The sequence below is a fragment of the Acomys minous genome, assembly GCF_964271855.1.
Source record: "Acomys minous genome assembly, chromosome: 4".
In the NCBI taxonomy this organism is placed as follows: Eukaryota; Metazoa; Chordata; class Mammalia; order Rodentia; family Muridae; genus Acomys; species Acomys minous.
The window spans coordinates 117,846,459-117,864,064 of NC_140486.1; the positions used below are offsets into that span (position 1 = coordinate 117,846,459).

Sequence of the window (17,606 nt, forward strand, 5' to 3'; positions counted from 1 at the left end):
CCACCAACCCAGCAACACTAGGTAGGAGAGAAAGAAGGTCAGTGGGGAGAAAGGGCAGAGTTCACTTTAGCTACTTCCAGTTTGTTGGGTTCTTTGGGGGCAATACCCATCTCAGTGGTCAGGCTATCCAGCTCTCAGGCAAATCAACAAGCAAACACAGCTTTCTTCCTGTCTCCTCTGAAGCATCCTCTTCTCCTCTCTGTGCTCTGGTATTTCTACCCTCTTAGAGACCTCAGACTTCCACTAAACGTAGCTGACAAAGACCCTCTTGGAGCCACAGGTGGCAGTTGTCATTTGTGGACAAAGTAAAGGCAGCTCCATGTTTTTAAAATAAAAACATGTTTATATAACATAACTGAAAAAGAAAAAAGAAAAAAATTAACATAACTGAGGTTTTTGTTTTATTTTTGAGACAAGGCTTTTCTGTGTAACAGAACCCTGGCTGTCCTGGTCTTGCTTTATAGACCAGGCTGGCCTTGAACTCAGAGATCCACTTTTTCTGCCTCCCCAGTGCTGGGATTAAAGGTCTGCGGCACCATCTCCTTACTCAAGAGCCTGATCTTAATCAGCTCCTGTGCCCTTTCTGCTAAGGTCTTGTGGAAGAATCTAGTACCCAGCTAGTACCCACATAATCCAGGTGGAGACTTTTTAGGATTATAAAAGCTTACAGGCACAGTTACTGGGCAGATATCAACCCTCTGAGCTATTTTGCTGTTTCCCAGCTACAGACCCCAAATTACTTGCCATAATTGTTCCTGCCTGGGCTGCTTCTGTTCCATCATGCTGATGGCCACATGCTCATGGTCCGTACTGCCCATGGCAACTTCCTTTTCTCTGGCTTCCTCTCCTGCTTCTCTCTGCTCCTTGTGGTCCCCATCCGATGGCAACTTCCTTTTCTCTGGCTTCCTCTCCTGCTTCTCTCTGCTCCTTGTGGTCCCCATCCGACCCCAGCCAGAGCATTTTGGGGAGCGAAGTTTACACAAGTCTCTTGGTGTTTGTAGAATGTGCTCATCTTGATAGCAACCAGATCTCAGGGACCAGTAGTTCGCATTTGAATACATAGCATCAGACCAACCCCTAACACTGGGGGGCTTATCCAGCCACTTGGAAATGACCATAAAGCCTCCCTAGCTAAGACCAGCAGGATGAGATCCCAGTCAGGTTAGGAGTTAGACTTAGGAACAGGGTTGGCAGTTAGGGTTAGAACAGGGTTAGGAGTTAAGGTTATGGCTTGGATCAGGGTTAAGGTTGGGCTCAGGATGAGGGCTAGAGGCTTAGGGTTTGCTGTATAACAATATTCTCCAAGATTGAATCATTCCATCCTTCAGGGAAGCCCCTTAAGCAGGAAGTATGCAACTCAAGATAGCTTCAGGAATTCCCTGGAACCAACCAGATTCACTAGTCCCCTCCCTGTCAGAGTAAACAAGCCAAGTTACAGAGAAGACTCTGAGACCAGACCGGATGCCTGGAAAAGGTTTAGTCCAACAACTGAGTCATTAGAAAGGACAGCCCTCGACCTGTTGAGCTGTCTGCAGGCGGTGCAGTGTGCTCCATCTTGTGTGAGCTGTCACTCATGCTGGGGTGGGCTTTGGTGATGCTGCTGTCTTTTGAGTTATTTCTGCCCCTTTAAGTAACCCCTCACCCATATTCCTGTAAGCAACCACAATACAGTTCATTGTTTCCCCAACTTGAACTTTGGTGGCATCCGTACCTTTTTTTTTTTTTTTTAAGATTTATTTATTTATTATGTATACAATGCTCTGCCTGCATATGCCTGCAGGGCAGAAGATCTCATTATAGATGGCTGTGAGCCACCATGTGGTTGCTGGGAATCGAACTCAGAACCTCTGGAAGAGCAGACAGTGCCCTTAACCACTGAGCCATCTTTCCAGCCCGGCATCCATACTTTGATCTGTTGCGGGCTCATTTAATCTGGTGTTAGTAGACATGTGTGTAGCATCTCTCCAGAAAATATTTTGTCACACACCATAGTTGGCATCTGAACAGGGCCATGAAGGAACCAAAGATGAGTTGGAGAGCATTAAACATGGTTCTAGCTATGGGTAGCAAGTCATACAACTGAGGCTGAGCAGCCTAAGGAGGGAGCATCCAAGGATGAAATTCCCTTTCCTATGTGGTGTGTAATGTGCCTTTGTGCTGTGAGAGCAGTTGCATGGTTCTTGCTATGGGTAGTGAGGCATATTAACTAAGGCTGAGTCACTGGGATTAGGAGTGTCTGTGGGAGGAATCCCAGGATAACAGTCTGTGTGCTATAGCGTGGCATGCCGACTTGCTGAGTGGGGTCTACCACAGGAACACAGAGATGCCCCGAAGACAGTTAAGGGTTTAGAGGAAACTTTGCAGTCTTTGGGATTAGCATACAAGGGTCAAGATTGTCGTCAGAGATTGCCTGGCCTCTGTTGGGTGTGGTTAGAAATGAATCAGAGGCTGAGCGGGCCGCCGAGTAGGGACTTGTTTGTGTACAAGAGCCATTGCAACGAGAAAGGGAGAGGTGGCAGCATCCTCTGTGTTAGCCTCTGATCTGGCAAATTGATTAGATAAATAAGATGGAGAAAGCAAGCACAAGTTAGAAGCCCTTCCTGGGATACAAGAACTTGGAAGCCATGGGAGGATTTAGAGAGCGAGGAGGAGGAGAACATGGCAAAAGAAATAGAAGATACCTCAGAGGTCCGGCATTAAATAGAAAAAAAAAGGGGGTGGGGGTGGGGATCTATAATCCAGCACTCAGATGTGGCCATTAACAATGGTCCCCTACGAAACTAGGGTGATAGGGAACATTCAGTGCTGGGGCTTCTGGATTTTTATTTTATTTTATTTTTTATTTTTGGTTTTTCGAGACAAGGTTTCTCTGTGTAGCCTTGGCCATCCTGGACTCACTTTGTAGACCAGGCTGGCCAGGAACTCACAGCGATCCGCCTGCCTCTGCCTCCCGAGTGCTGGAATTAAAGGCGGGCACCACCACGCCCGGCTTTGGAATTTTAAACAAGCAATGAAAGAGCCTGTCACAGCCCAGCTTATGAGGCTGTGGGACTTGGGAGCAGATGGGACCAGCCTGACTGCTGTGGAGGCAGGAAAACAGCTATGTAGCTTCCCATCTCTTCTTCAGGCAAAGGCTGCATAACCTGAGGCAGTGGGTGGAAAAGCAGTGCCTGATGGACTGGCTTATGAAAGCCGTTAGGAACACGTGGCTGTCTCTGAAGTCCCCATAGGAATAAGAGAAGCTGTACATAAACCTCTGTTAACTGGGCCAGACAGAACTGTGCTCACAGGGGAATGAAGGGAAAAAAAACTTGATCCAATAGGGACCTTGAGATGGGTATGGGGGCTTAGTGACTTTGCTGACCCATGGGTGGGATGGGACTCTTATGAAGAGAGGCTTTGGTAGACCTGGGTGATCTAGACCACCGTGTGAATAGAGCTCATAAGGTGCTAAAGTTCATGGAAGGAGGAGGAGGAGGAAGAGGAGGAGGAGGAGGAGGAGGAAGGAGAGGAGAAAGAGGAGGAGAATAAACAAGCAGTGGATCCTATTCAAGTCACCTGAAAGCAAATGTGGCTAGATTTGTATTGAGTTCCTCGGGACAATATGAATAGCGAAATAATTCATATTAGCTAGTTATTGAAAACCATGTCAAGTAAGCCAAATGAACAATCCGAGTCCCTTTTTTTTTTTATTAATGAGGAGACCTAGAAAGAGTGAGCTCATGCCTCTGAAAAGAGTCTTGGGGTCCAGGCTCAGGGGTAGAGTGTTTTAGAGACAAAAGTGCTTGGGGGTGGGAGGGTTACATCAGTGAGAGATTTAGAGCTTCTAGTAATGTCTGCTTACTTTGCAAGGCTCAGTGGAATCTTCCAGACACTACATAATATGTTTGGGCCATGGTCAAGGTCATGGACAGTCCCTGAGGCATTGCTACGGTGGAGGGGGCTGTTGGTGGGGATGTGGTGTAGTGTGGTGGGTGGAAGGCTAAAAAGTGACCAGGCAGTCAGAAAATTAGGTTGAGACAAGGTGGTGTTAACCTTAGTCATTCTATTTCCCCATTTCTTTAGTTACTTCCAAGTTTTTCATCTTGGCTAATATTGGTGCTTGAGGATCATTAGCTTGGCTGTGGCAATTCTTTGTCTGATGAACTTTAACAGGGAGTTTATTATGCAAGGACCACAGCAAATCCTGTAGAAAGGAACAGTGAAGGGGCATCCAGGCCAGTGAGGGGAGCTGAGAACCATGGGTTTCAAATAAACATTTTATGGTACCAGGAATTATTTGATTCTGACTCCTGTTGTCTGTTTGGGGTCGGTCTGGTGCTGTATATTCTTTTTTTTTTAATTTAATTTTATTAATTTATTCTTATTACATCTCAATGGTTATACGGTGCTGTATATTCTTTTTATTTTATTTTATTTTATTTTATTAATTTATTCTTATTACATCTCAATGGTTATATGGTGCTGTATATTCTAATGTTAATAATTTTGCTCCCTGAGGTCTGCTTGCTGTCTTTTACGAGCAGACACTCACAGATCCAATATGACATTTGTAATACCTCCAAGTTATCCCTAACTGGCTGAATAGATGCCTACACACCTGGGCAGGTCAGAAATGAGGTGGGCGTAGCTAAGGTTCTGGGCTCGGAGGAAAGAAGGATCATGGGAAGGGGAGAGACTGTAAGGTCCAGGACTGTATTGACCTGGTGGTGGTCTAGGTACGAGAGATGGGAAGGAAGTGGGGACCACCATTGGTTAACATAAAGAAGGACCACGTGGCTGGGAGGAATTTACTCTAAGGATTGGCATGGCTGGAGCAGCCCAGATGGAAGACATGTGCAAGTACTGATTTTATTTTGGATGGGAAGTAGCCCAGATAGGAATGATTAGAACAAATGGCATGGGATATGGAGCTGGGAGATGATGAGGTAGTTTAAAAGGTTAATATCGGGTTGGAGAGATGGCTCAGTGGTTAAGAGCACTTGCTGCTCTTCCAAAGGACACAGGTTCAATTCCCAGCACCCACATGGCAACTCACAACTGTCTGTAGCCCCAATTTCAGAGGATCTGACACCTTCACACCAATATACATAAAATAAAATAAAATAAAAATAATTTAAAAAGGTTAATATCTGCCCAGGCCCAGGTGAAATAAGGCTTATTTCAACATCTATCAGGTGCTTGTGTCTTTCATTGATATGGTAGTGGGTTAATAATAACTGCCATAATAATTATATAGTTTAATAATAGATATTAGTGACCCATTTTCACAACAGTTGTCTCTTAATCTAACTTCCCTCTAATCTTTTATAAAGTTCTTCTTCTCTTTCTTTCTTTCTTTCTTTCTTTCTTTCTTTCTTTCTTTCTTTCTTTCACTCCTTATTTGGCTGCATGAAAGCAACAAAGTCCTTCCTGGACATGAAGACTAAGTCCAAGCCTCGCTGGTTTGGGAGGAGTACTTCTGTCAGAGACTCCCCTGGGCATGGAGCGTGGAAGAGAACTGGTGTCTAGTCTCTGCATCGATCGGATAACTTCCCAGTTGTAGGCCCATTTCCCCTCTGATTAGGGCCATCTGATCAAGGCGGCAGTCCCTGCCACCCCTGTTCCTATCGTCATTGCAATGAGGAGAGGGGTAGCCCAAAGGGGACTAAGAGGTGGGACCCCTCTGGTCCTCAGTAAGCATACACTTGGGGGAGTACATGTACAACCGTACATAAAACTGGATGTTGAATTTAGTGCCTGAATACACTGCGCACCAGTCAGAAAAGTGGTGTCATTTGCAAACCCCCTCCCCAGTAGCTGGCTCACTGGCACTGGAGGAATGCAAAGAAAGCAACCTTGAGGTCCAGGACCATATAGACCAGGTGGCTGTCTAGAGGGAGGAGACTGAACAGAGTGTGCGGATTTGGAACCATAGTTTTAGTCCACTTACTTCCTAGAGATCCTGAACTTGGGACAATAACCCAAGATGTCTGGTTTGTGGACCAGCAGGAAAGAAAACGGGATTTTCTTTGGAGCTCTAGCTTAGGCACTATAGCTGGGCTATTCTCAGCTATTTTAACCTGACCTATGTGGTCCATCAACCTTTCCTTAGCACTGGCAGCTGTTTTTTTCCCGCCCATGTCTCACAGGTGACTTCTTCATGCCTCTGATTATTTCCCAGAGTGCCTCTCTCTCTCTCTGGAAGTCCTGCCTACCTTTTCTGCCTTTGCTATAGGCCAATTATCTCCTTATCAAACCAATCAAAAGATGTTGGAGGGAGTGTTTACAAGATATGATGCAGCCACAGGGATAACAATACAAAGTCCGGCCTGTTCTCAGCTCTCTGCTGGTACACAAATCAGCATTTGAATAACAACTTTTACACAGTGCACGGAAAGATCACCCCAACAAAGGTGGTTTTCAAGCCGACTGGCATGGAGTGAGAATGATGGCTTTCAACAGCCTCTTGCTAATGGGGAGTCATTCTCAGTCTAGCCTTTCGGTTCATGGGATATTTCCAGACCTTCATGGGTGTGGCTATAGCCAAAAGACTTACAGGACTGGTTGGTGGTGTGCTGCAAAGCCTAGAGAATTGGTCTCAACCCATAACTTAGGAAACTGTTGATACAAGTCCTGGAGCAGGGACCCTTGCTCTGGATTTGTTTTTGTTGCAGGGTCTGGAAGAGCTAGAAGCTATTTTTGTAGACAGAGGAGCAGTCAAGCTAAGGTAGGTGCAAAGGGAATTTTAGTTTCTTGAGGTGTGAATGTAATAGTGGCACCTAATTTTCAAAGAAGATCTCTGCCCAAAATGGGGAGAGGGCAGTCTGGGACTACCGTAAAGGAGTGAGTCAGTGAGTCACCTACTTGTGGCCTACACTGTTTTTTAGGTATGAGGTGATCGTCCTTAATTGTGCCTGTGGTTTCCTGTTCTGGCCTTTTTTTTTTTCTTCTTCTTCTTCTTTCTTTTTTTTTTTTTTTTTAAACTGGTAACTGGCCCCATTGGATTAAACAAAACAAAACAAAACAAAACAAAAACCCAGAAACCTCTATCACAGTGTCTACTTAAAACTTAACTTGGTGGCTTCCTATTGATGCAGTGACCAAGGCTCTTAGAGACATGTCCTAGTTAGTGTTTCTGTTGCTGAGATGAAATACCATGGGCAAAAGCCAAGTTGGGGAGGAAAGGGTTTATTCGGCTTACATTTCCACACTGTAGTCCATCACTGAAATAAGTCAGGATCGGAACTCAAACAGGACAAGAACATGGAGGCAGGAGCTGATGCAGAGGCCATGGGATGGGGGCGGCAGTGGGGGTGGGGGGTGGTGCTGCTTACTGGCTTTCTCCTTTATAGCCTGCTCAGCCTGCTTTCTTTTTCTTTTTTAAAAATTTTTATTTAATTAATTTATTCAGAGTACAGCTCAATTGTTATCCCATCACTTGTATCCTCCCATTCCTCCCTCCCTCCTACTTTCACTCTATTCCCCTCCCCTAGGTCTAAGACCAACGGGGACCTCCTCCCCCACTTTATGGGCATAAGCTATCAAATCTCATCTTAGTAGCCTGCTTATTCTTTCTTTGAGTGCCACCAAGGAGAGGTTGTCAAATATGGGGCACTAGAGTTCATGTCAGAGTCATTCCCCACTCTCCACATAACTGTGGAGAATGCCCTGTCCATTGGCTGGATCAGAGTAGGGGTTTGATGTTTACTACTTGTATTGTCCTTGGTTAGTGCAATAGTTTGAGCAGACACCCCTGGGTCCTGATCCACCCATTATGATGCTCTTTTGTAAGTTTCTAAGACCTTCTGGATCCTTCTATTTCCCTATCTACTATATTTCTCTTACCTAGAGTCCCAGTAGGATGTCCTCACATCTATCCCATTCTCCTGGTAAGTGAAGACTTTCATGGGACATGCCTTTTGGGCTAGTGCCCAATTATAAGTGAGTATATACCATGTGAGTCTTTCTGCTTCTGGGTTAACTCACTCAGGATGATTGTTTCTAGTTCCATCCATTTGTCCACAAATTCCTGGATTTCCTTTTTTTTTAATTAGAAAAATTTTTTTTATAGCCGAGTAGTATTCCATAGTGTAAATATACCATCAGCCTGCTTACTTATAGAACCCGGGACCACCAGCCCAGTGATGACCCCACCTACAATGGGCTAGGTCCTTCCCCATCAATCACTAATTAAGAAAATACCCTACAGCCAGATCTTATGGAGGCATTTTCTCAACTGAAGTTTCCCTCCTTTCAGATAATTCTAGCTTGTGTCCAATTGACATAAAACTAGCCAGCACAATTGACTTCCTGTCATTTTGACCCACAAACACATCACTGCTCAGCCACAACCTTTCCTTTCTTGTTCTCTCCCAAGATCACACATTAATATCAACATTGCAATAAAACATCCCTCAATTTAAAAGTCCTGCAGTCTTTAAAAACTCAAACACTTACAGGTCTCTTTAAAGTAGTCTCTTTTAAAACCTCAAATCTTTAAAATAGTCTCTTTTAAAATCACAAGTCTCTCAATTGTGGGCTCTTATTAAAAAACCAGACAGACAAACAAACAAACAAAAAACCTTTCTCACTTCAAGAGGGAAGAGCCAGGGTACAGTCACAATCTGAACAAAGAAAAACCAAACTCCAACAGTGTAATCAGCTCAATGTCAAATATCTTGGATTCATGCACAATCCTCTGGGCTCCCCCAGAGGGCTCAGTCATTTCTCTAGCTCTGCCCTCTGCAGCACACACAACATGTCTTCTGGGCTCCAGCTGTCTCTGTTGAGGCTGGAGCTTTTCCTGGTGGTCATCCCAAGGCACTGGCATCTGCAAAATGCTGGGGTCTTCTTCTGCAACTGGGTTGCACTTTCACCAATAGCCCACAGGTTCTCTTCAGGGACTCCAGCCCTACCCCACAGAGCCAAGCCTCAGCTGCCCTCCATGACCTCTTCACACCTTTAAAACCAGCACCACCTGAGTGACTTTTATATTGTTACTAATCTCAGCTGCCAGCACAATGTACAACCTTGGCCACCCCTGGGACACAGTTCTGTGTGCTGACTCTCAGGAAACACTTCCCAGAAGATTTTTTTAGCAGGCTGGCCTCAAACTCTCAGAGATCTGCCTGCCTCTCCTTCCTGAGTGCTGGGGTTAAAGGCAGGTGCCACCTTGCCCAGCTTGCTGGTCTCTTCTTAATCACAGCTGATTCGTCATCCATTTCCCTAACAAAGCAAAGGTTTACTCTAGAGTTTTCTTGTCTCTGTTAAGTCACAGCCCATTCTTCAGCCCAGCTGAGCAGGCATCGCAGATTCTTCACACAAATGGCGAGTTGAGTGGAAACCAGTCAGCAGAGTCTCTTTCTGGCTGCGTGTGATTTAATCAGCACCAAGGCCATTTGCTTTTGCTGTTTAGTGTCTGGGTCACTGTAGACCCTTTGGGCCACTCTGAAGCTATTCATTCCTGCAAAGCTTTTTAGAGTTTTGGATATCCGAAGATGATTGAGTAACAAAAGCCAAATTTAATGCTCTAGCTTCCCCGCCCCCAGCCAGTGGATCAAAAGGGTGCAAATTCTGAAATTCATTGGGAGACTCTTCTGGGCCCCAAAGAACCTAAAGAGTTAGACAGTTAATGAGGTTTTGAGTTGCACCCCAAATTCCAGTCATAAGGTACTGATGAAAAGTGTCCAGGGGCTGGAACCTGTGTATCATTGGAGCTCTAATCAGGGTGCTTGGATGGAAAAATCTGCCCCAAAAGGGTAGCTTTGCAGCATCCGTACCAGCGGCTGCGGCCAAAAAAGCCTTCCTTAGCTCTGCCTAAGTACATCCCCTTTCTTCCCAAGTAAACAGAGTCGGGAATTTCTGGGAATCACCCCAGGGGGATGGGTACAAGAGGGTGGACTCCAGCAAGGCAGTTAGAGCTTGGGGTTTACCAGAAATTCAGAACCGAAGCAGAGAAGGATCGTAGTCAGGAAAGGGCGACACCAAGTGGTTGCCTTAGAGGCAGCTTCTGCAGCCTTCCCTGTGAGAACAATCTATCCCTGTATTCCTCCTCCCGAAGTTAATGCTGAAGAGTTGATAGCTTGTGGTCCTCTCGTCTTAGGGGAAAATTTTAAGCGACTTGAGGAAGTAGAAGATGAATATGACTAACGCAGCAACATTGGCAACGCAGAGAAGATGACCTCACATTAGCCCTGACACAGCTCCCCTCCCCTGTCGTGGGAGTGAGAGAGAATCGGAGGTGGGGGTGGGGTGGGGTGGAGTGGGTTGGTGGGTAGGGAGGGCGTGACTTTAGGAGCCAATTGGTATGACTGGAAAGTTCCAATTGTGGTGAGGAAAGGAGTCCTCCTCCTTTTTTTTTTTCTTAAACAAACCAAAAGACAAAAAGAAGAGGAAACAGCAAACAGATGGTGCCACCCAGTGACCGAAACGGGAGAAATCGGCAGAATCTCAAACAAACGAGAGAGAGAGAGAGAGAGAGAGAGAGAGAGAGAGAGAGAGAGAGAGAGGGAGGGAGGGAGGGAGGGAGGGAGGGAGGGAGGGAGGGAGGGAGGGAGGGAGAGAGAGAGAGAGAGAGAGAGAGAGAGAGAGAGAGAGAGAGAGAGAGAGAGAGAGAGAGAGAGAGAGAGAGAGAGAGAGAGAGAGAGGGCGCAGGGAGAGAAAGGGGGCGCAGGGAGAGAAAGGGGGCGCAGGGAGAGAGAGGCAGGGAGAGAGAGAAAGTAATGGTGTGAAGAGGCTGCCACCTAGTGGCATCATTCAGAAAACCCGGCAAAATCTCAGGGGGGTAGGGTTTGAGGGTTAGAGTTTGGGTTTTGGTTAAGGTTAAAGGGTTATGGTTATGGTTTGTGTTAGAGGGTTAGGGAAAGGTAGGTTTATGTCAAGTGTTAGGGTTAGACGGTTAGGTTAGGGTTAATGCTAGTGTTAGTTTAGGGTCTCAGTGTGGGCTGGGTCTTGAGTTAGGGTTAGTGTTAGGGTTTGGGATGTACACTTTTTGAAGCTCATAAAGATAGATATCGACACTGCCCAGGGCCGTGTACACTTAAAAGTAGTGTATAAACTTGTGTGTATGGGTGCAACTAAGCCGAAGGGTGCAGAAACTTGTTTGGGGTGTGTGTGTTTGCACTACGGAACTGCGGTGGCATTTTAGTAGAATCGCGCTATCTAGGGTAAAAATCAGAATGAATGTTTTCCAGAAACCTTTGTGGAAAATAGTCATTGTTTCCTGTGCTTGATAGAGTTGCTTTTCTGAAGGACTTTTACAGCTTTTGTATGCCTTTGGTCCCGTCACCTGGAGGTCTTACTGCAAACGGTACACAGTAAGAGCTCAAGTTGTAGGGGCGTGGTTTTCCTTCACAAAACAGGCAGATTAGACATCAGATTGTCTGAGCAACTCAGAGCACTGACATGGAACAGCGCAGAAAGCCCTCTTCCAGGGCATAGCTCATCATCAGGCAGAGTACAAACTACTGTGCTCATGTTCTCAGTAAAACAGGAATAGCGCACAGGCAAAGGCGAGACATCTGTGCCCAGGGACTCTGCTACTAGGTACGATTTGGCGCAGCTACTTACGAAGAGCCCAGCTATAACCCCAGCTATCTGGGGGAGCATTTTTGTGAGGGCCAGTAGAATCTGTTCAGAGAAGTGATGCCCAAAGGAGCTAAATAGTAAGGTTGGGGTGGCGGCCAAGGCCCGAGTACTGTGGTTTACACCTGGCTTAATGAGCGCATGCATTCTGGGTAATAAAGCCTATTCTGCCTGCACATGCTTATTCAGGAGCCTGTGTGGCTTGTAACATTCTGGACTTTGCGGTGTTTTAGTGCTCACAGATTCAAGGAGGCTTCTGCGTAGTTATCACCGGGCAGTGTGGCCTCCAGCATCTCGAGACCCTCAGGACTCCAAGGGGACTCTGGCCAGAGCCAGAAACGCAGACGGTCTCACGCCCTACGTTAGCCTCGGATCAATGTTTGTTCCCTCGGCCAGCGTCTTGTGATCGGGGGCAAGTTCTCGCTTGGGAGCAAGCGAGGTCCTGTTCTCTGCACTCTCCGGTTAATTATTATTATAACTAGCCTTCCTGCGACCTCAGGCAGCAGAGGGCTTTCACCTGCTCGGGATAACGTCTAACGGCCCCCAAAGACCGCTTAGCTTTCTGGGTATTGTAGTCCAAAGTCTCCAGAAGGCGGCGTTTGTGGACCCTAACCGTTCTGGGTTTTGTAGTCCAAACTTCCTGAAGTGGGCACCTGTGGAGCTTTTTAGGTTTTTGTGGTCCATTATTTCTCCACGGTCGTCATTACGGAGGATCCAGAGAGCGTTTAAGTCTCGGCAGATAGACGGAGCCGACAGAGCCGGCCTTCTGCGTGTTCACAGCCAAGTGCTCTCGGGAACGGCCAAGTCTGTACAGGGGGAGACACGAGAGGTGGCGGAAAGGGCCGAGATTGGTTGATGGCACCAAGCGCTGACGAAGACAAGCTTCCAGTCAGCTCCGTGCCACAGCAGCACAGGGAGGTAACTGCTTCAGTCTCCCATTCCTCCCAAATCAAGTGCGTGCTTAGCTGAGTCCTGAGACGTCTGGCAGGAGCCACAGTCTAAGTGGGAGAGGGTGCCCTCCTATGGAGAGGAGGAGGAGGGACTGTTTGTCTGGGATGAGCTTGGCTCCTGCTGGGCTCCTGGGAATCCGCCTTTTATGTCTCCCAGGTTCACTTGTTGCGTTTTTGCTTTTGTTTTTTTGTCAACTTGACAGATGCTAAAGTCATCTGAGAGAAGGGGACCTCAGTTGAGAAAATGCCTCCATAAGACTGAGCTGTTAATTCGTGATTGACGTGGGAGGGCCCAGCTCATTGTGGGTGGTTCCATTTCTGGGCTGGTGGTCCTGGGCTCTATAAGAAAGCAGCCTGGGGAACCAAGGCCTCTTCTGTGGCCTCTGCATCAGCCTCTCTGCCCAGCCTGCCTTGGACTAGGATGTAGAAGTGTAAGCCAAGTAAACCCTTACCTCCCCGTCTGGCTTTTGGTCATGGTGTTTCATCATAGCAGTAGTAGGCTAAGATGCAGACCCTGTCAATCAACAGACGCCTTGTCACATTTACTATTCATTAAGTATTGCCATATGTATTATGTTGTATTTTGTGGCTGCATCTCTCTGTGTAGCCCAAGCTGCCTTCCAGCTCACACAGATCCTCCTGCTTGGAGTTTCCCCAGTGCCGGGGTACAAGGCTCACGATACGATACTGAGTCTTGTTTTTGTTTGTTCCCTGGGGTTCTGTGTGGGGAGCCGTGCTAAATTCTGCCATGTCAGAAATCCCATTGCTTAACCTTCGAGTTGCTGACCTTTGCCTCAAGAGGTCTTATGTTCTAGGCTATCCTTGGACTATTTACCTTTGAAAGAAGTAGGAAAGTCCCAACTTGGAACCACCCAGAGGATCAAGGGAGTTCTTACAGGGAACTACTCAGAGAAATAGGAAGTTCTTACAGGGAGTTACCCAGAGAACTAGGAAGTTCTACAGGGAGAGATTCAGGCGATTGTATTCTTGCCTGGTACTAGCATGAGTGGGATTAGAATGGTTCCTATTGACCTTGCTCTCTATATATTCTTACTAGTCGGCATTAAAGTGAATCTTGATCAGAAATGTCCTGACTTGATTCGTTATTTCTCGTGTCTCTGTATCCTACTTTCAATCCCCACTCCTTCTTTCAGGGGAACCCTGATTCGATTTTTCCTGTGGGCTGGGACATGACAGTTCTGTTTTGTTTGAGGGGGCTGTTTGTTTTTATTTTTCAGTGTGGTGTGCATTTGTGGCATGTGCACATGTGTGTAGGTGAGGGTGTCCATAGCTGCCAGGGGATGACTTAGTGCATCTCCGCTATAACGGTCCCCTTTACTTGTTGCCAGGGTATCGCTCTGAATCGGAGATCCTGCTTGTCTCCATCCCAGGTGCTGGGGTTATGGGCATGCTTGCCAGGCCCTGCTTTTACATGGGCACTGCGGATTTGAACTCATGTCTTCCCTTTCACAGTGAGTAGGTTCTTACCCTCGGGCTCTCAGCTTTTGTTTGTTCGTTATGTCTTGCGTGTTAGTGTTTGTCCTTGCATGGGAGAAAGATCATCTGCTGACACAAGTCACATACTGGGGATCCTGGGTAGCGTGTCTGTCCAGATATGGTGGCCTAATACCAAGGATTGGAGATGGGTTAGAAGGCGGGGCGGGGGTGGGCGCTAGAGGGGTGGAGGAAGTTGGGTACCACAAACAGCTGAGAGGCCGGGAGGGAGCTGGGTCTGCCATGAGCTTCAGCTGAGTCCCTAGGGAGTAAGGCCTGAGAGCGAGGACAGGCCAGGCCCCTGCAAATTGTCTGCTCCGGGGGCTTGGCATGAGACTGGGCAGTTTGTAATGGAAGACTGGAAGGAAAGTGACAATCTTTTGCGAGAGAGAGGATCCGGGTTCGATTCCCAGTGCCCACATGATGGCTCACAAGTGTCTATTAATTCCAGTTTCAGGGATCTAATGTCTTCTGGTCCCTGTAGGCACTTTATTCACCCGGTACCCAGACATACATGCAGGGAAGACCCCAGTATGCATAATGATGATGAATAAATAAAATGCTAAAAGGATTAAGAAAATAAAAAAACCCGAACAATCAATTGTTCTTGTGGCTTAAACCAGTAATAGGAAGACTTGTGGATGAAGCATCTTCCTCATAGTCTTGGAAGAGTTGATTTATAAATAGGTTAATAGATTGTCAAAGGCATTTTTATCGTTCCCCACCCCCACCCCTAGCTCTTGCCTTCTCTCACTCTCTGTGTCATTCTTAATACTCATTGTAACCCTTGAGCATCCTTATCGATTTGATGTCAACACTCTAATTTTGACCAAAAGGAACCTCTTCAAATCAGCCACATTTTGGTTTTGGCTAGATTATGTTTGCCTATTACATTTCATTTCAAATCCAGGAAGATTTGACTTAGATTCACTCTTTTAAAATCACCTAGATATGTTTAATCGTGAATATTCACTACAAACTAAAGGAGTGGGTTTATTAGTGAGAATGTCAGTGGAAATACTATTCTCCAAATAGAACATATTGCATAAAGAACGTACATGGGTATTCTCCATTCTTATTACTTAGCTCTGCTGCTGGTTTGTTTTTTCCCCAAATGCATCTCCTACATAAATTAATATTTTACTCCATTGGAATAAATTATTGGTTTATTTAGTATGTTTAGGAAAGATAATATATTTAATATTTAATGATGTAACACTTCTCGTTAAAGTAGTTTTTTTTTAATTGGCTTTTTTCTTTTCTTTCTATTTATTTATTTATGCATTCGTTTACTTGAGTCAGGGTCTCATTGTGTAACTCCAGCTGGCCTGGAACTTGCTGTACAGACAAGGCTGGCCTCGAACCTTGATATTGGGGACAGTAGGCCGTATGGCCAATGTTCAGCCATCTTGTCAGAGCCTAGGTTTCCATCTCTCCAGCAGTCTGTCATTAACCAGAAACCAGCTGACCCTGTCGTGGTTCAGCACTTAGACTAAAGATAAGATTTAGATGGAGCCACCCTGTTGTAGTTTAGCAGTTAGATTAGATAAAGATAGCAAAATATTCGGTGTGGCAGAACATTGTGACCTGCTTGGAATTCCTCGCATCTTGAGATAGCCTGCAGTTGGGTTGCCATAGCAATATGCTTCCCTGCCCCCTGCCTTATAAAACCTTCTACCTGAAAAATAAAATTTGAGAGCTTGATCAAAGACTTGCTCTCCTTCTTCATGTCTTGTGTTCTGTCCCTATACGGAGAATTCTCCTCCCGAGCGTTTGTCGAGCCCCCGCTGGCCGGGCCACTTTGAGATTTACTTGCCTCTGCCTCTCAAGTGATGGGCTTAAAGACATGTGCTACCTTGGTAAACTAGGTCTTTTAAAGAATGCTTTTCGTCTAGTAAGAGATCATAGCCGTGGGTTTTTGATTAGCTTTATTTCTTTATATAACTTTTATGTGCTCGATATGACATTTTTTCAGTGCTCACTGTCTTATTCTTTCAAACTTCTGAGTCCAGATAGAGGCAAAAAAAAAAAAAAAAAGTCAAAATGCTATGGGAACTTTTGTGTGAAGGATCTGGTATTGCTCAGAAATGCTAAGTTACAGAATATCACCTGAGCATTTTCTTGGTGAGAGAGTAATTTAAAGTACATATAATGCCAGGTGATTTCTTTTATATACTGATCTTAAGCCATCACTTCTTTATAGTTCTTTGTTTTGAGACAGGGTTTCTCTGTGTAGCCTTGGCTGCCCTGGACTCACTTTGTAGACCAGGCTGGCCTTGAACTCACAGAGATCCGCCTGCCTCTGCCTCCTAGAGCGTTGGGATTACAGGTGTGCACCACCATGCCCGGCATTTCTTAATAGTTCTTTCACAATATTTTTCTGAATGTCACTCATTATTTCTCTTTGGAAAAAAAAACCCCTATATTTCCCAAACTGGGTTTTTCCCATCTCATAAATGAAAATGTGAAGTCTTTCAACTGATGTTATGTTGTTTAAGTCATGAAGCAAGATATAGATAAAATGTGCAGTTACCCTGAGAGTTAAGTCTAATTTCCTAACATAATCAAGCAGTCATTTGCTACAATAGTTGTGCAGGGATTGTGTGAGGATGGTATGTTGAAGTTATTTTTATAAAACAGTGTTTGTTTATTTCTTAACCCAGCTATTATACATATAATTGAGACTCTTATATTTGTTTATAAGGCTTTACAACACACTCTTGAACAGTTTAAGTCTTTTGTTTTTCCTGGTTTTTTTTTTGAGATAGGGTTTCTCTGTAATGGCCCTGGCTGTCCTGGAACTCTGTAGACCAGGCTGGCCTTGAACTCACAGAGGCCCATCTGCCTCTGCCTGCCTGTTCTTAACCCTCTATGTTATCTTGACTCTATCTTTGCCAAAATCCCCAAATTACTTCCTTTTTAGGTCTTTCTTTGTTCCAGCTGAATCTTCTTTATCTCTCCCACACCTCTGCCTGTGGCTGAGTCCCCTGCTTCCTCTTCTAACTCCTCCCCCTCCTCCTCCCCCTCCCCCTCCTCCTCCCCCTCCTCCTCCCCCTCCTCCTCCCCCTCCCCCTCCTCCTCTCCCTCCCCCTCCTCCTCCCCCTCCGGCTGGCAGGAAGTCCACCCCGGAAATCCACCCCTATTCTCTCTCCTGCTCACTGTTTATTGACTTATCAGGGGGGACAATTGGGGAGCAGAATTTACACAACATTTATCAGGAAATTCTCATAACAGGGCTTGCGACCAGATACGAAGGGTACAGAAATCAGCATTTGAATTACACAATAACCTAAGCCAACATTTTTATTTCAAATTTGAGCTTCCCACCCCCCCCCCGAACCAAGTCTATTATTACACTAGAAAAATCATTTGACTAATAAATTACTAAAAATTTGACAAGAAAAATGGAAATGTAAGGTGTATTCATTGTCAACTGAACACACACACACACACACACACACACACACACACACACACACACAGAGTGAGGTTTGCTACAGCATCTCTAACACTTCCTGTTTTGTATCTCCATTCATCTTTGGCAATAGCTCTAACCTTTAAGACTCGCTATGATCTTGTTGAGCTTAAACTACAACT

At 45.7% G+C, this 17,606-nt stretch overlaps 1 protein-coding gene across 1 annotated transcript in view; it reads left to right on the forward strand.

The window, feature by feature from the left end:
- Positions 1–17,606, forward strand: part of D2HGDH (D-2-hydroxyglutarate dehydrogenase) — a 338,149-nt gene that overhangs the window by 95,310 nt on the left and 225,233 nt on the right. The gene's annotated exons all lie outside the window — the stretch shown is intronic.